This window comes from Nicotiana tabacum, chromosome 10 (assembly GCF_000715075.1).
Source record: "Nicotiana tabacum cultivar K326 chromosome 10, ASM71507v2, whole genome shotgun sequence".
Lineage (NCBI taxonomy): Eukaryota > Viridiplantae > Streptophyta > Magnoliopsida > Solanales > Solanaceae > Nicotiana > Nicotiana tabacum.
In genome coordinates this window covers 6081212-6108163 of record NC_134089.1, presented here as the reverse complement: position 1 = coordinate 6108163, position 26952 = coordinate 6081212, and positions in this window count along the sequence as shown.

Here is a 26952-nt window from a genome sequence, read left to right as displayed (position 1 = left end):
AACTCTTTTGCCTCGACTGCGCGGTACGAAGCCTCTCCTGAATTACCTTCACCTTCTCTAAAGCATCCTGCACCAAGTCTGTCCCCAATAGCCTAGCCTCACCTGGCTCAAACCAACCAACTGGAGATCTACACCGCCTCCCATACAAAGCCTCATATGGAGCCATCTGAATACTCGACTGGTAGCTATTGTTATAAGCAAACTCTATAAGCGGTAGAAACTGATCCCATGACCCTCCAAAATCAATGACACAAGCACGCAACATGTCCTCAAATATCTGAATAGTGCGCTCGGACTACCCGTCCGTCTGAGGGTGAAAAGTTGTGCTCAACTCAACCTGAGTACCCAACTCTCGCTGCACAGACCTCCAAAACTGCGAAGTAAACTGAGTTCCCCTATCTAAGATGATGGAAACTGACACCATGCAAACGAACAATCTCCTGGATATAGATCTCTGCCAACCACTCTGAAGAATAGGTAGTACATACAGGAATGAAGTGCGCGGACTTGGTCAGCCGATCCATAATCACCCAAATAGCATCGAACTTCTTCGAAGTCCTTGGAAGTCCAACTAAAAAGTTCATAGTGATCCTCTCCCACTTCCACACTAGAATATCCATCCGCTGAAGCAAGCCACTCGGTCTCTAATGCTCATATTTCACCTGCTGATAATTGAGACACCGAGTTACAAATCCCACAATATATTTCTTCATTCTCCTCTACCAATAATGCTGCCTCAAATCCTAATATATCTTTGCGGCACCCGGATGAATGGAATACCGCGAGCTATGGGCCTCCTCTAGAATCAACTCCCGAAGCCCATCCACATTGGGCATACAAATCTGGCACTACATCCTCAACACCCCATCATCACCAATGGTCACATCTCTGGCATCATCATGCTGAACTCTGTCCTTAAGGACAAGCAAATGCAGATCATCATACTGGCGCTCTCTGATGCAATCATATAAGAAAGACCCGAAAAACCACAGAAGACAATACCCGACCAGGCTACGAAATATCTAACCTCACGAACCGATTGGCCAAGGCCTGAACTTCAACTACAAGAGGTCTCTCCCCAATTGGAATATATGCCAAACTCCCCATACTCACCGCCTTTCGGCTCAAAGCATCGGCCACCATATTGGCCTTTTCCGGATGGTACAATATAGTGATATCATAATCCTTAAGCAACTCCAACCACCTCTACTGCCTCAAATTAAGATCCTTCTGCTTGAACAAGTGCTGGAGACTACGGTGATCAGTAAACACCTCACAAGACACACCACACAAGTAATGACTCCAAATCTTCAATGCGTGAACTATGGCAGCCAACTCCAAATCATGAACGGGGTAGTTCTTCTCACGGGGCTTCAACTGACGAGAAGAATAAGCAATAACTATACCCTCATACATCAACACACAATCAATACCAACTCTCGAAGTATCACAATACACGATATATGAACCTGAAGTTGATGGCAAAACTAATACTGGAGCTGTGGTCAAGGCTGTCTTGAGCTTCTGAAAGCTCTCCTCACACTCGTCCGACCATACAAATGAAGCACCCTTCTAAGTCAACTTGGTCAAGGGCGTTGTGATAGATGAGAATCCCTGAACAAACCGGCGATAATAACCCGCCAAACCAAGAAAGTTGCGAATCTCTGTGGCTGAGGACAGTCTGGGCCAACTCTAAACCACCTCTATCTTCTTCAGATCAACCTGTGTACCCTTACTGGACACCACGTGCCCCAAGAAAGCCACTGAACTGAGCCAAAACACACACTTTGAGAATTTTGCATAAAGTTTCTCCTCCCTCAATCTCTGCAACACAACTCTCAAATGTTCTGCGTGCTCTTCCTAACTAAGTGAATACACCAGAATATCATCAATGAAGACTATGACAAACGAGTCGAGATAAGGCCGGAACACACTGTTCATCAAATACCTGAACGCTGCTAGGGCATTGGTCAGCCCAAAAGACATCACCAAGAACTCATAATGACCATATCGGGTCCTGAAAGCTGTCTTAAGAATATTCGAGTCCCTGATCTTCAACTGGTGATAACCCAAATGGAGATCAATCTTGGGAGAACACTCTTGCTCCCTGAAGCTGGTCGAATAAATCATCAATGCAAGGCAAAGGATACTTGTTCTTAACTGTTACTTTGTTTAATTGCCTATAATCAATGCACATCCTCATAATGCCATCCTTCTTCTTCACAAATAGAACCGGCGCACCCCAAGGTGACACATTAGGCCAAATGAACCCCTTATCAAGGAGTTCATGAAGCTGCTCCTTAACTCCTTCAACTCCGCTGGTGCCATACTATACGGCGGAATAGAAATGGGCTGAGTGCCCGGCACCAGGTCAATAACAAAATCAATATCCTTGTCCGGTGGCATGCCTAGTAGGTTTGCAGGAAACACATCGGGAAAATCCCTTACAACTGGAACAGAATCAATACTGGGAGTCTCTGCACTGACATCCCCCACAAAGTCTAGATACAAAAGACAATCCTTTCCAACCATATGCTGGGCTTTCAAGAATGAGATCACTCTACTGGGAACATAATCAGTCACACCTTGCCACTCAATCCGTGACACACCCGGTATAGCTAATGTCACTGTCTTAGCATGACAATCCAGAATAGAACGATATGGAGATAGCCAATCCATGCCCAAAGTGACATTGAAATCCATCATACATAATAATAAAAGATCCACTCGGGTCTCCAGACCCCCAACAGTCACCACACCCAACCGGTACACATGGTCTACAACAACAGTATCGCTCACCGGGGTAGATACATAAACAGGTGAAATAAGAGACTCACGGGGTGTATCCAAATAACGAGCAAAGTATGATGACACATAAGAAAAGGTGGAACCGGGATCAATAATACAGAGGTATCTCTGTGGCAGACTGAAATAATACCTATAATAACAGCATCAGAAGTAATAACAATGGGTCTAGCTGGAAGTGCATAGAAACGGGCCTGACCGCCACCTGATCGACCTCCCTCTCTAGGATGGCCTCTAGCTGACTGACCTCTATCCCTAGCTGACTGGGTGGGTGATGATGAAGTAACTGGCGCTGAAGCCGATGACTGACCCCTCTACTGAGATGAACTCACAGGATGACGAGGGCACTGCCTCCACATATGACCCATATCTCCATACTCATGACAACTCCCAGGTGCTGGAGAAGGGGACTGAAGGGAACCCCTCGCACCGGAATGACTAGCAGATGCACTCGACATAGAAGAGCCCTGAACTGATGGAGCACGGGACGAACTCTGAGCTGGAAGGGCACTAAGTGATGACTGGCCTTGATGAGAACTGTGAGAACCATGACCCGATAACGCTCCACAATAACCTGGGCGAGTTGGCTGAGCATGACTGAATGGACGGCCTCTACCGTGCTGAAACTGACCTCTCGAAGGAGCATCACTATAACTACCAGATCCTCGAGGCCTCTTGGCCTCCCTCTCCTCTCGCTCATGGCGACGAACAGACTCAATCTCACGGGCGATATCCACAACCTCCTCGAATGTAGCACTAGTCACCCTCTCCCTGGTCATGAAAATACGAAGCTGATAAGTGAGGCCATCAATAAACCTCCTATTCCTCTCTCTATTTGTCGAAACCAACCAAATAGCATGACGAGCTAACTCGAAGAACCTCATCTTATACTGCGTCACAGTCATCTCTCCCTGACGCAACCACTCAAACTCCCTACACAACTCCTCTCTGCAAGACTGCATCATATACTTCTCCAGAAAGAGAAAGAGAACTGTTGCCAGGTAAGGGGTGCTGCATCAACAGGCCTACGCCTCTCAAAAGTCTCCCACCAGGTGAAGGCAGCTCCCGAAAACTGATAAGTAGTGAAAGCGCACTATAGTAGTAATAAAAAATAGCATTGGCGGCATAACAATAACCGCTATATCATTTACCGGCAATTGATCTTTAGCCGGTGATGCCGGGGTCGGTAAAGCCTTTAGCGGCATTTCTGCCAAAAGCTGGTAAAAGGTATGACTTATTGCCGCTAAAACTCATCTGCTTTAACGGAGATTATTTGCGGAAATTATTATGGCTGCTAAACCCATTCTAAAAAAGACTAATAATGCTCCTTTAACGTCCATTTTTATAGCCGCTAAATTCTATTTGTCGCTAAAAGTCCAAACCTTTAGCGGTAATTATTTTATGGCAATTAAAGTGACAACAATATCTCTTCTAAAAACGTATTAGTATACCCCTTTAGCGTCCATTTTAATGGATAGTAAAGTCAATTAAATTGCCGCTAAAAATCATCTTTAATAGCAATATAATGGTTACAATATCCCTGTATAAACGTCTTAATACTGTTAAATTGGCACTAAAATTCACAAGCTATAACGATAAGTTTAGCCACCATTAATAATAGCTACTACATTTAACCAAAAAATAATGCAAATGACAAAACATATTGTTATTAATTCATAAAACTATAGTATATCTCGTTAAATCTTAACAAACAAAAGGAAGTACTAATCCAAAGTATTAATATCACAAAACCTTAAAAAATAACTCATATTGTTTGAAGTAAATAGCTAATGTCATTATATAACTAATCTTAACGAATAACAATCTTCAAATAATCTCTGAAACTCTTCGTCATATTGAAATCTTCCAATCGAACATCAGACTGTATGACCTGAAATTATAAAATAACTATATTAATAGATAAAATATAATAATAGTAAAGCATGTCATTTTAATCTGCTCATAATACTAAATAGATTAGACAAAGAAAGTGTCTGTAAGTTGATATGTGCTTGAAGTAATATGAGCATGGATCAAAGAACACAAGGAAAGAAAGGAAAAGAGTATATATAGATGTTTATAAAATACTAAAGCAAGGAGAAAAGAGATACCCATGCAATACATAAATCTGGGCAGTGTTAAGTTACGTTGGCAGCTAATTCACAGCTGCAATTTTTTGGAACACTGCCTTTTGGATCAAATTATGGGTATAATGGAGATAGTATGGAACAAGCAACAATTACACATGATATATGTGGAATTCAAGGAGGGAACAATATCCAGTGATTTGGATATGTTATTTGGTATGTGGAAAAAGTTTGGAAGTAATATAAAAGACATTGGGACCAAATTTAGGCACTACTCATCTAGAACAGCTTTTCCAATGAGCTTGAACGCGGTTGCTAAATTCTTCCTTTGTAATGTAATAACATTATGGAAGCTGCATTCATAACTTGAAAGTGTCACGACCCAGATTTCCCCACCCTCGGGAGTCGTGATGGCGCCTACTAATGGGAGCTAGGCAAGCCAAACCTTAACTACCTACTACACTTTCATATTGCTTTATTTTAACAAACACGAGGCGATCAGCAGAATTTTAAGTAAATAAACGGAAGTTAACAGTTATAAAACTTAAAACTACGTCTATTATAACTTTTAAACTTTAATTACCCCAAAATCTGGTGTCACAGACTGTCTAAGAGTTACTACATACAAGGTCTGAAGAAAACAACACACCGTTTCTGAAGTATGAAAAATGAAATAGAAAATAAAGATAGAGGGAGACGCCAGGGCCTACGGACGCATGCAGGTCTACCTTGGATCTCCGAGTGGACTGAAGGAAGCCCTCCAACAATTATCCGAAAGATGCTCCGGGATCTGCACACAGTGCAGAGTGTAGTATCAGCACAACCGACCCCATGTGCTGGTAAGTGCCTGGCCTAACCCCGGCGAAGAAGTGACGAGGCTAGGACCAGACTCCAAATAAACCTGTGCAGTTATATAACATATGGCGGAAAAGTAACAAGTAATAAACAATTAAAGCTGTGGAAGGGGAACATGCCTCGGGGATAGCTGATAAAGCAAAATAGCAAGGAATAAATAAGGAAGCTGACAATATAACTTCTAACACAGATAAGGAAAAGTAAAGACAACTTTCACTTTCAATTTTCATCTTGTTGCAGGCGTGCAACCCAATCCCATTTCTCATATCTTGTGGTAGCATACCACCCACTCCCATTTCATAATATCTTGTGGTAGGCGTACCACCCGCTCCCATTTCATAATATATTGTGGTAGGCATACCACCCGCTCCCTTTTACAGTTCATCACACAATCACAAGAAATCCTGGCAAGGGAACATACGTGATATAATAACTCCCCGGCAAGGGAACAAAAACAATACAAAAATTTCCAGGCAAGGGAACAACGATATCGAAATAGTCATCCCGGCAAGGGAGAATCAACTATAACCAATCTCACTTAGCTGGTACTCAGTTCAATTAATGGAAATGCTCAATCATAGAAGATCATTAATTAAAGCATACAAAGTGTCATTTGAGAACATAACAACTTTCAATTTAAGACCCACGGTCATGCATGACACCAACGTATAGATACTCGTTACCATGGCTATACGTCGTACTCAACAAGAAGCAAGTAGCAAGTATGACTCAACTCCTAATCCCTCAAGCTAGGGTTAGACCAAACACTTACCTTGATACCTTGAACACCACTCAAGTCTCAATTATAGCTTTACCCCTCGATTCCACCACCAATCCGCTCAAATCTAGTCACAAGTTACTTAATTACATCAATAAGTGCTAAATGAATCAACCCCAATGCATGAAAATGAGTTTTCCCAAGGTTTTACCCAAAAATTCAAAATCACCCCGGACCCACGTGGTCAAAACCCGAGGCTCGGACCAAAACCCGATTACCCATTCCCCCACGAATCCAAATATATAATTTGTTTTGAAATCGGAACTCAAATTGAGGTTCAAATCTCAAATTTTAGAAAAAACCTAGGTTCTACCCAAAACACCCAATTTTCCCATGAAAATCTTTGATTTGAAGATGAAATTATGTTAAAAGATGTTAAGGAGTGAAGAAAATGAGTTAGAAATCACTTACCAACGTTTTTGGAGAAGAAAGGTTGTTTGAAAAATCGCCTCTTATGTTTTTTAAGGTTTTGAAAAGTGAAAAAGAACTGAAATTACCGTTTATTTATACCCCTCTCAGACTCCCAGTGCGGACCGCATCAAATGGACCGCGCCCGCACTAGCGTACCTGAAAACCTGCAGTTCAGCACCCTGTGCGGACCGCACAAGGCCGACTGTGGCCGCACAGCCTCTACCTCAAACCGTACAAAGGTGATCGCGACCGCGCTGGCCCCTCCGCGGTCGCACGCGATTTCTCGCAGACCGCACTAGAGGGTTCAGAGGCTGTAGCTTCCTGAACCTGCAACACCTGACTTTCTAAGCCTAAGGCATCCTGGAACCTACTCGAAACTCACCCAAGCCCTCGAAACTCTAACACAAGTATACACACAACCTCAAAAATATCCTAGGACATATTCGTGTAATCAAATTGCCAAAATAAAATCACGAGCATCGAATTAAACCTCGAGATCAATGATATTTCTCAAAACTCTTTTAAACATCAAATTTCTCAATTAAGGTCCGGATCACGTCAAACGACTGTCCATTTTCAACCAAATTTCACAGGAATGACTCAAGTCATATATATATGACCTGTACCGGACGCCGGAACCAAAATACAGGCCCTATACCATTGCTTTCTAATCAATTTTCATTTTAAATTTCCTTAAACAATTTCACTTAAAAATTCATTTCTCGGGTTTGGGACCTCGGAATTTGATTCCGGGCATACGCCCAAGTCCCATATTTTCCTACGGACCCTCTGGGACCGTCGAATCATGGATCCGGGTTCGTTTATCCAAAATATTGACCGAAGTCAAATTTATTCATTTCAACATCAAAACTTAGCATTGTTCACAGAGTTTCATATTTAAACTTTCCGGCTACGCGCCTGGACTGCACACGCAAATCGAGGTGACTATAATGAGGTTTTCAAGGCCTCGGAGACACAGAAATAAACTGAAAGCAAGTGATGACCCTTTAGGTCGTCATAGAAAGAAAAGGACTCCTAACCACCTAACGAATACATAAAGATCAAAATCAGATCCTACATGGAAATCACACCAATCTGAGTATCACACTCCAGATCCAAGTTGGAGACAAACAGATAGGGGTTCATCATCAAATTATTGTGTTCAACTTTACATCTTGTGAACACAATTTCTTTCAATCAACTAGGAAGTAAATGTTTCTAAACAACAAAGCTGATAATAGTTTGCAAGGTTATTAAACTAAAAGTCCATAACCAGAAAGGGACACAAGCAAAATTACAAGAATCTGCTTCATTAATGTCCCAAAAGTATGTAAGGTCTCATCTATGAAGTATTCTAGTATATCTGTAAATGCATATCATACAAGCAAACATATCAAATCAGCCTTTTGAATATTCTTCACCCAAAATTTTCAATTGGCAACAGATTTTCTGCTAAAGCAAATCTTACTGCATGAATCTAGTGCCCTATAGCTTAGAAATTTAGCTATTCTCAAGTCATTTCATAACTACTTCAGTTTTAGGGACAACTTAAATAAATTCTGATCAGTTGTTAAGCTCAATAAAATGTTGAAAGGGCGCACCTGGGAGGAATTTCATATATTCAGAAAGGGATCACAAGCGAATTATGGATGCCAAAATGCATAAAACAGAAGCAAAGGGTGCTGGGCAGTGCTATTTGTAGCATATTGTTTCCTATGTTAACACGGTTATGGCAGAAGCAAGCATGTTCTAGATCCACAAAAAAGCAGCGACCAACAAACCAATTCTCTATACAAATTATTTCTAGGGAAACTAACAATCAGTCAATACACTATATAGACACTATTTCGATCAAGCAAGGCAATCAATGATATCAGATTAAGTAGAATTCAGCTAGAATCCTATAACTCTACTCTTTCAACTAGAATGAATGAAACACTATATTAACTTTCAAATAGGCGCACTAACTATTACTACTTCAGCTGACACGCACGGATTCAGCTAACTGGCGCAAGGGATGACTTAATCAGAGATGGAGAAGAATATTATAGTCAAGTAGGAAGGTGAAGATGAATAAGGTTTGAAGAAGTTCACGAGAATTTGCAGAAGAAGGAAGAAAACTGCAAAAGTTTGATCAAACAATAGAAAACTCAAATAGTAGCTTGCCGAAGGATAAAGATGAGTAGTACCATGAGACATTGAAGTATTTTCAGCAACATTAGGTATCCTTGATGTTTGTGGTACTCGTTCATGGCCAATATTGGCAGCAGGGACCTGATCAATATTAACACACCAAATAACAATACTTTTATAGGATTAAAACTTCATTAATAATGTACATAACTTATAAAATCGAGTTACCTGTTCAATTGAGGTGCCATTGATATTTTGAGGCATAGATTCATTGGAAGCATATTTGTGCATCAATTGTCGCATTTAGAGTAATTCTGATTGCATCTTCTCCTGATTTTGTTTAATCAGATTCATTTCTTCATTGTGTTTATCCTTTAACTCGGTTATCTCTTGTGTTAACCTTTGGATAGCTTCATTAGACGAATCCTCTCCAACAATATTTTCTAAGGAAGATCTATTACCCCATAGAACAGAAGGAGTTGGACCAAGTCCTAAACCACGAACATATCCACTTTTGTCATTTCCGAACACCTAAGAATACACATCGCCTTCCCAAGCAACAACGCGAGGAGGTTGGTCAGTAGAGCTCTCACTATTGTTCGTCCTTTCATTTATCATTTCCTGGCCTAAAATACATAAATCCAATTTGGAATTCATTTATTCGCTTTTATGTTTTTTCCTCACTATTTCCCAATTAAGAAAATAAAAGAAAAAAAGAAATCTTACAATTGCCTTGATAGATTCATCATCCAGTGGTCTACCATCCTTACGTTTTATATGAGTTAATATGAAAACTTGTGCTCATGTAGGCTCTATCCCATTTGCAGTCTAATACAATAAAATTGATGTAAGATATGCGTGAAAAAAAAATTAAAACATTATAGTTAGTAATTTGAACAAGTTTACCTGCTCATCTATCAAGGTAGCAATACTTTTGGATCCTCCTGTGTGAGGCATCTTTTGATTGGCCCTATTATTTCTATTTGCTTGGGAACACCTCTGTCGTTGAAATATTAAAATGATATCTTATAAATTATACATAAAAATTGAGCATAACTAAAATTAAAACACTGAAAATAATCAACTAGAGGTGTTTTAAAGATTTGTTAATACCTTAGCTTTATCTGAAAGCCAATAAGTGACAAGACCATTCCATTGATCCCTCGGCATGCGACTTGGTCTATTTTTCAGCAAAAGGTCTTTAGTCTTATATTTTCGCAAATACTCACCTTTTAACTCACACTTGTAATCTTTCCATTTCTTTCCTAGTGACTTTAGGACATAAGCTTCTCCTCGTCTTGGGATAGAGAACTTCTTCTAAAAAAAATAAAGCCAATATTTAGAAAAAAATATCATGTATAAAAGATTGAACCCATTCATATAATAATAATAAATAAATAAATAAATAAATACTCCATACCCTCACAAAATCCACTAATTTCTTCTTTTTTCTCGTCAAAAGTTCTCCAGTCATCTACATGTAAATGTGCTAGTTCTGAAGTTCTCGCAATGATTCCTAGAAAGCTAGCAAGCTTTCGACCTTTTTCCCCAATAGCTTGGTTACGATTATTAAACGACACATCAACTACGATATTGAGGCCATAAGCTTGGTCTTATTTTCATCTCCTTCAAGTCCAATCGAGCTTCTAAGTTGTCTTTAAACTTTTTACCAAGATTCAATAGTGTATAAATTAAGTTATCACACACATTCTTTTATATGTGCATCACATCAAGAGTATGGCGCACCAAGTTAAATTTCCAATAAGGAAGATTGAAAAAATACTTCTCTTTTTCCATGTATTTTTCATCACCCCACTTACCCCTTCATTTGACTGGCCGAGAGTAAATTCTATAACTTTAACTTGATTCAGCACTACTGACCCAGATACTGGACAAGGTGTAGGTCTTGTTACTTTAGTCCCATCAAATGATTTTGCATCATTCCGATATTTGTGTCCCGACTTCAAGAAGCGTCGATGCCCCATGTAACAAAACTTTCTGCCATGTTTTAGCCTTCTAGATTGAGTGTTTATGTTACAAGAAGGGCATGCAAACCAACCATAAGTGCACCATCTAGAGAGAGTACCATATGCAGGAAAGTCATTTATAGTCCACATGAGAGCTGCTCGCATTTGAAATATCTCCTTAGTAGAGGCATCATATGTTTCTACCCCAACATCCCATAATTCATTTAACTCTTCTATTAGAGGTTGCAAAAATACATCGATATTATTGCCAGGCGCTTTGGGTCCAGAAATAAGTAAGGACATAATGAAGAAATCTTGTTTTATCCACATCCATGGAGCAAGATTATATGGCATTAAATCACTGGCCATGTACTATGAACAGTTCGCTTTGTGCCAAATGGATTAAACCCATCAGAAGCTAATCCTAGACGCACATTGCGAGGGTCTCCGGCAAATTCGGGATATTTACTATCAAATTTTTTTCAAGCTTCAGAATCTACAAGATGTCGTAGAACTCCATCTTTGTTGTGCTCTTCATGATGCCAACACATTGCTTTAGAAGTTTCCGAAGATATAAACAGTCTTTGTAGCCTTAGTTTTAAAGGAAAATAACTTAGGACCTTGGCTGGGATTTTTTTAGCATCATTTTTCCATCTAGAAGCTCAACAAACATTGCATTTATTGACATTCTTATTAGCAAACTCTTTCCTAAAAAGCATGCAATCATTGGGACAAGCATGAATTTTCTCATACTTTAAGCCCAAGCCTTCAACTATCTTTTTGGTCTCATAGAAAGAAGGAGGCAATTTTTCTCCTTCAGGTAGCGCATCCTTCAGTAGTCCAAGCAAAGCATTAAACGATTCATTTGACCATTTGAACATGCATTTTGTACGGTACAGATGCATCAAAAAGGATATTTTGCTAAATTTCTTATATCCTGGATATAGTTCTTCATTTGCCTCCTTCATGAGTGTTCAAACTTATCCACCTCTGGATGCGGTTGATTTCTAGATGGATGAGCAGTATTCTCTTGTAAGTTATGCTCTATGTCACCCCCTTCACTAACGTCAGTATCCATGAACTGTGTAAAGCCTCCAAAGGCATCATGTATCATTCATGTCATATCATCGCTCTTTAAAATTGACTGGCTGCGATTATTTGCTTGAGCATTGTTTGATCCCTTTAGAGACTCACCATGACAAAACCAACTATCATATGATGGCATAATACCATTAATCACAAGATGATCATATGCTGTAGTCCGGTTTACTTGATGGATAAGCACACATTCCGTACAAGGACATGCAATTTGTTCTCCATCTTGTTTTTTAGAAAAGGCATGGTTTATAAACTCCTCTACTCCATCCAAATATTCTTTACTAACTCTATCACAATGCATCCATCTTTTATTTCTATGATTGTCCATGACGTTCAAGATATTCTTTTTTGTTCTATACTTACTGCAAGAGCTAAAAATTCATTAGTAAGAAAAGAAAATTAATAAAAAATATAGTTCAAATAAAATAACCATCTTATTAGTAGGTAATTCCATAGCTCAAAGATATCATCTTAAGAATTAAACTATCAAACAAAAATCCATTAAAACTATCTCTAATTTCTTCTATGATTTCCATATATTGGTTCATAAACTTTTTAAGAATAGAATTATTAAACTTATAAATTATACTTCTTCTATGGTTTTCATATATTTGTTCGTAAACTTTTTAAGAATAGAATTATTACTTATAAATTATAGAAGTACCATACGCCATATATTTTAAAATTGAAGATATTACAATTGTCAAACCCTCACTGTATATGGATATGAGCTAGCTGAATAATTTGCAAATTTCAGCAATGATACAGCAATTTGCAATTTTAAAAATCTGAATGAGGTCATTTAAAGGCATACATTATTTTCTTGAAGTACGATGTGTTATCATCCCTTAAAAAAGATGATGAACTGTTGTACTACAACCCCTAAGTAAAGCAGAAAAAAGCTGATAGTTCAAATTTTTCTCATGGTCCAACTTCTTTCTTCACTTCACAAATTATTTATTCTTTCGATAATTTTTCTTAACTTCACTGTTTTGCCACACTCATAGCGAAAATTGAAGTGTAGATTGTTGGATGAATTGAAAAACTTTTTGATTAGTAAAACCAATAACCTATCGGAGAAACAATTAGAGCAAAAAGATTAAATCAGTTAAGCTGAGCATATGCTTATTTCGCACAGAGGCATCGGATTTATGAAAATAAGAAAAGCTCGCATCAATTAGCAAAAATGAAAAACAGTATGTATGTCGACTAGTGGATTCATATCATGACTAGTGGTAGATTCAATGAAAACATCAATATGCATCGACGGCACTTAAAAAATTTCTGAATAGTCACAAGAATAATAGTAGCCTTAGAAAATATACAGAGGAATCAATTCATAAAACAGTAGAGGAACAGAGGAGGAATAAACTCAATCAATCGCACATCAATTTAACAGCAGTCGGTTATCACAAACGACTTAGCATATGCAGAAAAACTATACTTTCACAAGTCTCAAAACACGATAGTTGGATATCAAAAATTACAAATGTGTACCTGGTAAGCAGATATTTTTTGCGAAAAAGACAATAAATTGAATGAGATGATAAATTTCTGCAACAATCTTGAACCTACACAAATAGAGAAGTTGGAAACGGATTAAAGGGAGAATACTGACTGTAGACATGTGATTTTTGACCCTCCCAAAGATTTTTCATATTTTAGCATGTTAATATTTAATTTAGGTTCAATATAGCTATTTCAACTCATTTTTACTCTTTTACTTTATTTTACTACAAGAAAATAAAAATTACAAAAAAATATTTTTATTTTATGTACCTTTCATAAAGTACAAAAACAATTATACAAAAAATAGTACCTTAATTTTATATTTATATAATCTTGAAAAATACAAAAATATATGTAATAGTTTCATGTTTTAATATAGTTTATTTTAATTAATTAGAATTTATTTTTGCATCATGTAGTATAGTTATCTTATATTGAGGGAATTTAGCTATGGTTTTAATTAATATTTTTTGGAGTTTTCTTAGTCCAAAATTGAAACACAAAAAAAAAAAAGACATGGTCCAACCCAATTACCCTTGGCTCATTCTTCCCAACCCATTAGCCCATTTAAGTGCAAGATTTAATCATAGCCTTCTATTTCCTTCTAATCCAATGGCCATCATTCTTTCCCACTTCCATATAAAATACCCAATTATAGAAACCCTACCCCAAGTCTTCAATTCATAGACCTAAACCTAGACTAAAAACGGCAGCCTTGATCTTCAGATTCAACGCTTGAAAAAGGATCCCTAAGTTAGCCGCACCTTCTAATTTTCTCGGAATTCCTTAATCATCATCGCCACATTCCGTCATTCTTTGGCTTCAAGTCTTTATTCTGTTTCAGAATAATGACAAACATGACTAATGGAGATTCCACCTCATGAGCTCAAATTCACATTTAAAGTGAAGGAACAAAGTTCATGTGCATTTCATCTAGTTAATATCACTCACCAATATGTAGCTTTAAAGGTGAAGACCATTTTGCCTAAGAAATAATGTGTCCGCCAAATATAGGTGTTATCAAACCAAAATCGACATATGATTTCACAGAGAAGATGAAGTTTCATTTGAGCCGAGGTTGATTCCAGTGCCTACGGGAGGTTCCGGTTTGCAATTTTGGTGTTTCGGTCCAAGGATTGTTGCTTGTTTAGCCCGATTGATTTGCAATTTTCAGCTTTGTTCATCAATAAAAGGTCAATCTCTCAATTTTCATTTTCATTTTATTGTGTTATGATAGCTTGGTACGCGTGTTGGTTGATTTGTGATTCTACGTTGTTTGAGTAGTATGTCTTAGTTTTCATTTAAATTGTTTTAATTAGTTTTATTTCGATTGTGATGTATGTAGTCTTGGTTCTTGAACAATTGCTTTTAATTGGGTAGATGGAAAAATTGGAGTTGTTTCTTTCTTGGCAAGGAATAAGAATGGGCCATAAGGTGTGTCTTGAACTATAAAGAGTCTAGGCCAAGTAATAAATCATGTTAGCTAGTTTTTGGCCCCAATAATATCTTGTTCATAAATTTGGTCTTATAAAAATCTCAAAGATTAGGAAAATAATTCAAATGCATAGTTGCTTTAGGCGCGTAATTTAAATTTACCTTCCTAAACTCGGGTGTGCATTCATGTGACCCAAATCCAAATCTTAATAACGTTAAATAAACTGTGTCTCGGACTGCGGGTGCATTTCATGTGGTGTGGTCCAAAGACGTGTTTTATATGACGTTGAAATCTTTCTTAAAATATTTAAAAGCGGTTTAAAGCTAAAATGCACATAGGTTTAAAAGTGTTTTAAAATCGGATTAATAGGCCAATTATAACAGTTGAGCGATCGTGCTAGAACCACGGAACTCGGGAATGCCTAACACCTTCTCCCGGGTTAACAGAATTCCTTACCCGAATTTCTGATTCGCAGACTATAATACAGAGTCAATCTTTTCCTCGATTCGGGATTCTAAACCGGTGACTTGGGACACCGTAAATTATCCCAAGTGGCGACTCTGAATTTTAATAAAATAATCCCGTTTCGATTGTCACTTCAAGTGGAAAAACTCCCTTATACACCCTTTGCCGGGGGTGTAGGTAGAAAAATGAGGCGTGACAGCTCTGGCGACTCTGCTGGGGATCGAACCCAGAATCTCTAGTTCAGGGTTCAGAATTCGAGCTTAGATGAATTGTTGTATTTGGCTTTGTTTGTTATATGATTTTATTACATGCTTGGGCCTAATGTGTTAAATGAGGCTTTTACCGCTTTGATATTATCAGAACTGTATATAAACTGCTACGAAACTCTTCTCTTCTCATCTTCAGGGATGTGCTCGCTGGTCGAGACTCCCTATTCTGTTAGTGTCATACCTTGAAATAAGAAAGAGGCTTGGACAAGTTACTAAGTCGGATGGCCTTTTGGTTCCCGGTACGTAGCCCCCTCCTCGACTCGAGCTGTTCGCTCGGGTACACAGTCTAGAACATATACCCAGATTTTGAACCTAGAATAACTCAGCCTCATGCCGGATCCCTAGTAGGAACGTTTGTTTGCATCATGTGCATTTGACTTTAGAGACTCAACACAGGGGTTGGGTCTGTCCAGGACAGGTGTACCCAAAATGAAAAGACCCTCCTGATGCATCTTACGTGCTACTTGCGTATCTGTCTATTTCGGCTTGCATGCTGGCTTCTAGAATAGGGAAAGAAATGAAAATCATAAAAAGAAAAGAAAAGAAAAGAGAGTGAGAGGTAGGTATTTGAATTACCCTAAAATTCTGTTGAAAGTTTGAAAAAAAAAGTCATTTCAAAATAAGTCATATTTTCTTTTGTTCCGTCAAAACTGGGCGAACTACGCCGGTCTGATTCTCACCGGATGTGAGATATGCAGGCAAACCTCATCGGTTCCGGCCCATAATTTTCAAAAAAATCCAAAAATATTTTCCTTTACTTCCTCTCTAGAAAAGTCTTTTTTTAGACCCCAATTTTCAAAAAACAAATCCAAAAATACTTTCTATTACTTGCTTCTTTAGAAAGCCTTTCTTTTAGACCCTAATTATTTTTAAAAAAAAATATACAAAAATATTTTCTTTTAGTTTCTTCCAAAAATCAAAAATATTTTCATTCTTCTTTCAAAATTGAAAAGAAAATTTAAAATTCAAAAATATTTTCTTTTTTTAGAAGCGTTTATTTCATAAATTTAAAATAAAATTACAAAAATATTTTCTTTCTTCTTTAGAAGTTATTCTTTCGAAATTCCAGAAAAAACATTCAAAAAAAAAAATCTTTCTTCTTTAGAAGTCTTTCTTTGCAAAAATGCTGAAGAAAAATCAAAATTCAAAAATATTCTCTTTCTTCTTTATAAGTCTTTCTTTCGAAAAATAATATAAACAAAATTCAAAAAAAAAGTTAGTTTATTTACTTTATTCATGGTCTTCCCGAACTATGCAAGATCTGATTCATGTTCCTACATGATACATAGGCAACCCACATCAGGTTCGATCAACCATTGAAAAGAAAAATGAGAAAAAAAAGAAAAAAAAGAAAAATGAAAAACAAAATGAAAATATTGATAATAATAAGGACCGACTGAGTCCATTCTAACATGTTTTGTTTTGAATTGCAAAGAAAGTTGAAGTGGTCGATTTGTGGTAAGATGAAAACACAAGATCCAAGGAAAAATGATAACTGACATCGAAGTTGTTACAAGTGCTCAAGAGACTCAGGGTCAGAGGGTTCAATAAGAGTCTACCGTGTTTGAGAAAAAAGAATACTGAAACAACAAATGATTGAAATGTGTCAATAATGGGCCAGTGGTCAAGGACAGCGTCGTCATGAGTCACAATTCGCTACACAGCAAGAGCTGTACCACTCTCCTGAGTACCACTCGTACTCGTTTGATCTTCCTGCAAACGTTGAGAAGCCTGCCCGAAAGATGGTACAGGAAGAAGTGGCCCAAAGAGTGAAAAGCTTAGAACAACGGTTGAAAAACATGCAAGGGTTGGCAGGTCAAAAGAGTGTTGCCTTCAAAGATCTGTGTATGTTCCCCGATGTCCACTTGCCGCCTGGTTTCAAGACTCCCAAATTTGAAAAGTATGATGGACATGGAAACCCCATAGCCCACCTGAAAAGGTATTACAATCAACTAAGAGGTGTGGGAAGAAATAAAGAATTGTTGATGGCTTAGTTTGGGGAAAGCCTTACGGGAGTAGCCTCCGAATGGTTTATGGATCAAGACACGTCTCGCTGGTATGTCTGGGATAACATGGCACATGCCTTTGTCAAACAGTTCCAATACAACATCGACATCGCCCCAGACAACATTTCCCTTTCAAACCTGAAGAAGAAACCAACTGAAAGTTTCAGGGAATATGCCATCAAATGGAGAGAACAAGCAGCCAGAGTTAAGCCACCCATGGACAACCACGAGCTAATCACTATCTTTCTTCAAGCTCAAGAGCCAGATTATTTCCAAAATATGATGTCCGTAGTGGGTAAATCCTTCTCGGAAGCAATCAAAATGGGGGAAATGGTTGAGAATGGTTTTAAGACAGGAAAAATTATAAGTCAAGCAGTTCTCAAAGCCGCAATTCAGGCTGTCCAGATCAAATATGATAATTTTAGTGACACGAATGAGAAGGTTGAAGAAATTATGATGACATCAGGGTCGAGAAAAGGTCCTAGAAGAGCGTCTCGAAGGTATGACCAACCTCGTCTGTTTTCCGATAACTCCCCTGAGCATTACTATCCCCCTTAGAACCCATAACACTCTACTGTTCCACCACAGTATGTTGCCCAGCCACCATAACACCCCAGAAGGCAAGCACGAGCATCACAAAATCTCTACTAGCCTCCACAAATTTTCAAGTGCCCTATAACCCACATACCTACCAGGGGTATAGAAGGGGACAAACATTGAAAGATAATTTTATACCAATAGCAGAGTCCTGTGCAGGCTTATTTGAGAAGTTAAAGAATCATGACATGATTGCACCCATTCCTCCAAATCGTGTGGACCCACGTGCAAGGAGCTTTGACCCATCTAAAAGGTGTGAATACCATTCCAATACCCAGGGGCACAATGTTGAAAGTTGTCGGGATTTGAAAAGAGAAATAGAAAGGATGATCCAGGAAAACCTGATTGTGATCCAAGGCAGTGACATCCAGAATATCACGCAGAATCCTTTATCTGCACATCATAATGCACACTTTGTGGGGATGATGCCTGATGACATGGAGTATGAGAATCCTCTCGAGAACTTGCTAACTGAAGTTAATAATGTTGAAATTGGAGAAGGCTCTGTTGATTCTGATGAGCAAATTTGTGGCTAAATGCCAAGCCTAGCAATTGAAAAGTCATTCCCTCCGCACTAGGAAAGAATCTTGGTAGCTTGTTTTGATATTTTTTCTATTATTTGGGTTATTTCAGGGTTGTGATCCATATTTTATTTGCTTTATTGAGTCAAACCCTTCTATCCCTCCATTCTGTTTGTGTGAGTCTTATCTGTCTATTCTGTTGCTATTTTCATTATTCAGGTTATTTTAGGGTTGTAACTCGTATTTTAGGTTGCTTGTTTAGTTGTAAAATCCTTTCATCCTTTACTCAATAAAATACAGTTTGTCCTTTTGTGTCATTCTGTTCCTAGTTCTTTTCTCGCTAGTTCTAATGACATGACATGCATGCGGAAATTTTGGCCAGATCTTAGGAACTGATTTAATCTGGAATTCGATAACTAAAAAAATATACTTTTGAGGATGAATAAAGAGTTGGAATACTTTGAAACTAAGGTCGAGTAAAATTCACCTTCAAATCATTGTAAAGATCGGGCCTGAGGATGTTTAATCAATTGATGTTTGTTGGAAAATTTGTCACTAAGGGATGAAAAAATGTCTTGTGACCATGGCACACCAAGAAGACAGACATATTCGTCAATGCTGTGATCGCAAAAAGATACCATGTTTGACATTCTTGAGGTTGGGAGGCCCTCTTTCTGCTATCCAAACATTTTATATCCTTCGCTACCCCTTTTGAGCCTGTGTTATTTCCTTTGACTACCTTCTTTTGGAATCAAGTTTAGAGTTAAAAAAAAAGAAGAAAAAATCCATGTCCCAAGAATACAAACTGGGGCAATTCTTAGAAAGTTCAAAAAAAAGAAGAAGAAAAGAATTGTCAAAGGTCCATGCCCTCAAAAATAGAAGCTGGGGCAAACAAAAAAAAAAGAAAAAAAAGAAAAGAAAAAAAAGAGAAAAAAGAAAGAAAAAGAGAAACAGAAAGAAAGATGAAAACCAGTTTAGGCCAGATGTTTGAACTACGTTAGACCTGATTCCTTTAAAATAAGGATACGTAGGCAACCTCATGGTTCGGTCTAACCAAATAAGAATTTAGAAGAAATTTTTTTTAGAAAAAATAGAAAAATCCAAAAATCCCCAGCATCTGAAACTGGGGCAAAGATTTTATTTCATTTTTGAAAGAGTCGATTCCAAGAGTTGTAAGTCTACAACCCCTCATTTTGAGTTTATTTTGAGCCTTCATGCCAACTTTTCTTTCCAACCCTTTCCAAAATCCTTCCAAATAAAGACCTCCTGATATGCCTTCAAGAATGCCAAGAGACGCATGCAATGAGCAACAGTTGTCACACGACGTAGAACATCGTCGAGTTGCTCACAAAAGAGAGAAAGAAAAAGAAAAAATGAAAGAGTCTTATTACTGAAAACCCTCACGGGCACTGTAAGGCGACGATAAGCAGAAATGAATAAATGAGAGAGACTTGTTGCTGAAAACCCGTCGGGCACTACTTGTCGAAAGTGAGTCGTGAAGCTGATGCGAAGAATTGGCATAAACAAGCCCGACTTCAAAGGTCATAAGAATGGTGAAAGGGAAGAATGGATTAGTTTGGTAGATCGGCCGTTAAGTCCAAAATGCATGTCATGATCATTAAGGCTAGTTATTGAAAAAAAAAGAAAAAAAAAAGAACTCTTCCTTCTGTCCTTCCAACAGGGGCATTTCTTGTTAATACTTGTTTCTTTGCACCATTCTGTCCTTCACTCTAAGTCAGTCCTTGTCAAAATAAGCAAGAAAAGATTTCAAAATCTGCTACCAGCTTTTCAGTTGCACAAAGTAAATTTAGCAAGCAAACTCAGTTGTTACAGTTAACATGCCTTGAGGATTCATGCAAAAGCTCCCCTCCAAGACTCTTGTCAGATTACTTGGCGCAAGCAAAGATAACTGGTGATTCTCTCTGACAGACAAATTGCTCAAAAAGCAGGAAGTCATTCAAGATATCGGAAAAGGTCACCTAAGCAAAGATCTCCGGTTGGGATAAGGTTGTTTGAGCTGCAAATACAAATGGTAATGGGTGTGAAATAATTAGAGTTGGTGTAGAACAAAAGTCTTTTGAGACCGACTCAAGTTGATTGAGCAGAAGCCAAGTTGCCCAAGACTCAAGGCCACAAACCGACCACCATTTTAAAAACTGATAAATTTTTCTTTGTATGAAACAGGAACAAAGCGGTGCAAGAAAAGTGATTCAAAAAGAGAAAAAATGAAAAAGAAAAAAAAAGAAAAAAAAGAGAAGAAAAAGGAAATACGAGAGGAGCCGACAAAGGGAAGTTTCTCAAATCTTTGCCTTTATTTGTCTTGCTATTGTGCATAAAATCTTGCCATTTATCTTCACATTTTTCCTCCTAGGATAAAAAGTCCTAGTCTGGTGGATTTTCCTCCCAATCGAAATCCTAGTCTGATGAACTTTCTCCTAGGATAGATATCTTAGTCTGATGAATCTTTCTCCTAAGGTATCAAAAAAAAAAGAAACCTAGTCTGATGAACATTCTCCTAGGATCAAAATCTTAGTCTGATGAATTTTTCTCCTAAGATAGAAGACCTAGTCTGATGAACTTTCTCCTAGGATAGATGTCTTAGTCTGATGAATTTTTCTCCTAAGATAGAAAACATAGTCTGATGAATCTTCTCCTAAGATCAAGATATTAGTCTGATGAATTTTTCTCCTAAGATAGAAAACCTAGTGTGATGAATCTTCTCCTATGATCAAGATCTTAGTCTGATAAATTTTTCTCCTAAGATAGAAAACCTAGTCTGATGAATTTTCTCCTAGGGTAAACGTCTTAGTTTGATGAATCTTTCTCCTAAGATACCAAAAGAAAAAACAAAAAAAAAAAGAGAAAAGGACCTAGTCTGATGAATTTTCTCCTATGATTAACGTTTTAGTCTGATGAATCTTTCTCCTAAGATAGAAAACCTAGTCTGACGATTTTTCTCCTAGGATATTTTGAAAAAAAAAGAAGAAAAAAAGAAGAGGAAGTTTGGATTTGAAAAAATGGGTCAATTTTTAGTTTTCTTAAGATTATCAATGTTTAGTTTTCCTGAAATCAGGGGGCCCGCCTGAAGAATAGGGTCAGTTTTTACTTTAGTCAAGTTTAGTTTATAGTTTTCCGCAAGCTCAATCACTTTTAGGAGACGTCTTTAGTTTAATCATCATTGCATCAATAGTATAAGTGGTTTACAATATTGCTAATAACTCACAAATCTTCCTAGTGCAAACTGGGGCAAAAAATTTCGTTTGTTTTGTTGGTTTTGATTGCAGGCACCCACATGGAAAACAAGGGAACATAGAAAGTTTCAGCAATCAGGCACCTACCTGGAGAACAAGGGAAGACAGTTCAAGTTTCAAGGAAAAGCAGTTTCAGAGGGAAGACAGTTCAAGTTTCAAGAAAAAGCAGTTTCGAAGGAAGACAGTTCAAGTCTTAGGGGAAAATGGTTCAAGGTGCAAGGGAAAACAGTGTCAAGTAACAAGAGAAGACAGTTCAAGTTCAACAATCAGGCGCCCACCTGGAAAAAAAAGAGGGAATTCAATTCAGAATGCAATTCAGGTCAGCAACAAAAGAAGCTCGCATCAAGAATGCGAGTTAGCAGTCCAAGATGATCAACAGAAGTTAGTCACAATCCAGAATAAAAAGATAAAAAAAGAAAGACAAGAAATGAATCCAAATGCAGAAGTTAATGAAAGATGTGAGCTGCTCAAGACAGGGCTGAGGTCACAAGCTCTGCATGTCCCGCCTTGGTTTGAAAAGCTGAAGAAGATTGAACCAACACCTTCGGCTAACAAGCATCAAGATTCAGATCAGGGTCCACATGAAGAACCAACCAAGACTCAAGATCAAGCTTCAAAAGACTCATAGATAGGAATCTTGTAACTCGTAGCTGATAGGCTTAGTTGGTCTTTTTGATTTTTGATTTTTGATGTGATAACGGGACCACGGAGTGGAGCCTCGGCGGAACGACACTTCGACCGGCTATCCACCTCGGCATACTCCATCATCTCACTCTCCTCTGAACTACACGTGGCCTGATTCCTTTATAGCCAAGGATATGTAGGCAGCTCAGATACCAGAGCTCGGTCACATTCCTCCCTCTCTTAGTTTTAGTCTCTCCAAATAAGGGTCGGGTCAAAAAATCTGTCTCATCGTTCTTTGTCTGAAAAATACTTCGTCTTTCCAGTCAAAGAGGGGCAGCTGTAGACATGTGATTTTTGACTCTCCCCAAGATTTTTCATATTTTAGCATGTAAATATTTAATTTAGGCTCAATATAGCTATTTCAATTCATTTTTACTCTTTTACTTTATTTTACTCCAAGAAAATAAAAATTACAAAAAAAATATTTTTATCTTATGTACCTTTCATAAAGTACAAAAACAATTATACAAAAAATAGTACCTTAATTTTATCTTTATTTGATCTTGAAAAATACAAAAAAATATGTAATAGTTTCATGTTTTAATATAGTTTAGTTTAATTAATTAGAATTTATTTTTGCATCATGTAGTATAGTTATCTTATATTGAGGGAATTTAGCTATGGTTTTAATTAATAATTTTTGGAGTCTTCTTAACCCAAAATTGAAACACACAAAAAAAAAGACATGGTCCAACCCAATTACCCTTGGCCCATTCTTCCCAACCCATTAGCCCATTTAAATGCAAGATTTAATCCTAGACTTCTATTTCCTTGTAATCCAATGGCCATCATTCTTTCCCACTTCCATATAAAATACCCAATTATAGAAACTCTACCCCAAGTCTTCAATTCCTAGACAAAAACCTAGACTAAAAAACGGCAGCCTTGATCTTCGAATTCAACGCTTGAAAACGGATCCCTAAGTTAGCCGCACCTTCTAATTTTCTCGGAATTCCTTAATCATCATCGCCACATTCCGTCATTTTTTGGCTTCAAGTCTTTATTCTGTTTCAGAATAATGGCAAACATGACTAATGGAGATTCCACCTCATGAGCTCAAATTCACATTTAAAGTGAAGGAACAAAGTTCATGTGCATTTCATCTAGTTAATATCACTGACCAATATGTAGCTTTCAAGGTGAAGACCACTTTGCCTAAGAAATATTGTGTCCGCCAAATATAGGTGTTATCAAACCAAAATCGACATATGATTTCACAGAGAAGATGGAGTTTCGATTGAGCTGAGGTTGATTCCAGTGCCTACGGGAGGTTCCGGTTTGCAATTTTGGTGTTTCGGTCCAAAGATTGTTGCTTGTTTAGCCCGATTGATTTGCAATTTTCAGCTTGGTTCATCAATAAAAGGTCAATCTCTCAATTTTCATTCTCATTTTATTGTGTGATGATAGCGTGGTGCGCGTGTTGGTTGATTTGTGATTCTACGTTGTTTGAGTAATATGTCTTACTTTTCATTTAAATTGTTTTAATTCTGTTTTATTTTGATTGTGATGTATGTAGTCTTGGTTCTTGAATAATTGCTTTTAATTGGGTAGATGGAAAAATTAGAGTTGTTTCTTTCTTGGCAAGGAATAAGAATGAGCCATAAGGTGTGTCTTGAACTATAAAGAGTCTAGGCCAAGTAATAAATCATGTTAGCTAGTTTTTGGCCCCAATAATATCTTGTTCATAAATTTGGTCTTATAACAATCTCAAAGATTAGGAAAATAATTCAAATGCGTAGTTGCTTTAGGCACGTAATTTAAATTTACCTTCCTAAACTCGGGTGTGCATTTCATGTAACCCAAATCCAAATCTTAACAACGTTAAATAAACTGTGTCTTGGACTGCGGGTGCATTTCATGTGGCGTGGTCCAAAGACGTATTTTAGATGACATTGAAATATTCCTTAAAATATTTAAAAGCGGTTTAAAGCTAAAATGCACATAGGTTTAAAAGTGTTTTAAAATCGGATTAATAGGCCAATTATAACAGTTGAGCGACCGTGCTAGAACCACAGAACTCGGGAATGCCTAACACCTTCTCCCGGGTTAACAGAATTCCTTACCCGGATTTCTGGTTTGCAGACTGTAATACAGAGTCAATCTTTTCCTCGATTCGGGATTCTAAACCGGTGACTTGGGATACCATAAATTATCCTAAGTGGCGACTCTGAATTTTAATAAAATAATCCCGTTTCGATTGTCACTTCAAGTGGAAAAACTCCCTTATACACCCTTTGCCGGGGGTGTAGGTAGAAAAAAGAGGTGTGACACTGACGACGAAGATTGAGCATAATCGAGCAGCACCAATACCAACTCAATTTAAATCGCACTTGCTAGGTAAGAAGAGAAGTTATATATGGGGAAGAAGTGGATTTATCTCTGGAATAAGTTGATGGAGACCTGATCGATGTAGGCTAGCAGAGTCGCGACTTTGTTAATCCTGTTCGATGTAGGATTTGGCGCGATTCAGAATCCGTTCAACGAAGGGAAAAAGATGATCGAGATCTGGTCGAAGTAGGCTTGTAGAGTCGTGACTCTGTTCGATGTTAATCCTGTTCGATGTTTTTGGGCGCAATTCTATATCCGCTCAACGAAGGGAATAGGTTTTCCTCTTATTTTCTAATTGGAGGGAATAATTCATTGTTGTCCAAAAAAATTGGAGGGAAAGATTATTATTTTTTGGGGTGTGGAGGGAAAGATAAAATAATAAAAATTGATTTTAATTAGTACTTTTTAGTGGCAATTATTTTTATTGTCGGTAAAAGGATATTTTTTTAGTGGCTAATGGCCATGTGCCGCTAATATTTCAGCTTAAAGAATCTATTAGCGGCAATTGCATTATTGCCACTAAATAATTGCCGCTAAAGGTCCTTTTTGTAGTAGTGGCAACCCCGCTGGTCTCCAGAATACCCGTTGTACGAAGCATCCTCTAACACTTATCCAAGAAACCCTGGGCATCCTCGCCCTCTACATTACTGAAGGTCGGAGGCTGAAGTCTACCAAACCTCTCCAACCTATGTTGCTCATCCTCTGGCATGGCAGGAACTACATAGTCCTGAGTGGCTGCAACTGGCTAGGCTGTATGTGCCCCCGGCGTCTTAAGTCCCTGCACGACCTGCTCAGGTGTGCGAGCGGCGGGAGTCTGATTGCCTCCCCCAACCTGAGAAGTAGCTGCGGCTGTAGTGACTGAAACTGCCTGAGCTAGGCCAGTGCAAACTGATAGAATTCTGAGCCAAGGCCTCCTGAAGACCCGGAATCACAATGGGCACAATTGGTGCCTGAGCTGGTGCTGATGGAGTGTCCATAACTGGGACCTGATCCTAAACTTGGGCAGCTGGTGGATCTGTAGGTGCTACCCTAGCTTTTGTGCGGGCCACACCTCTGCCTCTACTGCGACCATGACCGCGTCATCGGCCTCTAGTGGCCACAGCTGGTGGTACTGGTGGTCGCCCATCCTGACCAGTAGCACGTGTCCTCACCATCTGTGACAGAATAGAATGACAGAAGTTTAGTACTCGATCAACAAATTTGCACGACAAGAATCTCAAGAATATGAAGTGTTTCCTAAAGGTTCTGCAGCCTCTCGAGGATAAATACAGACATCTCCGTACCGATCCACGAGACTCTACTAAACCTGCTCATGACTCGTGAGACCTAAGTAACCTAGGCTCTGATACCAACTTGTCACGACCCCAAACCCGAACCCGGTCGTGATGGCGCTTCTCGTGAAGACAAGGCCGGCCGACACTTTCCATTTCAGTTTTAAGCAACCAAACAATAAGAATTTATGTCTAAAATATGATAATTAATCCAAAAGTGAACAGTTAACAGTACAATTGCGGAAGATAAACCCAACACAGCCCGATACCGGGATGTCACTAGTCATGAGCATCTAAAAATTCAGAATAAGACAAGAAAGTCTACAGAGTTCAATACAAATCCAAAACAAAGAGAAGTAAGACAAAGGAAGAAGCTCTGGGCTGCGAACGCCGGCAGCTACCTAGAGAATCTTTGGATCGCCTGAGCTGGAAAGATCAACACTCGGGAGCGGGACCAGATGTGCCTGAATCTGCACACAAGG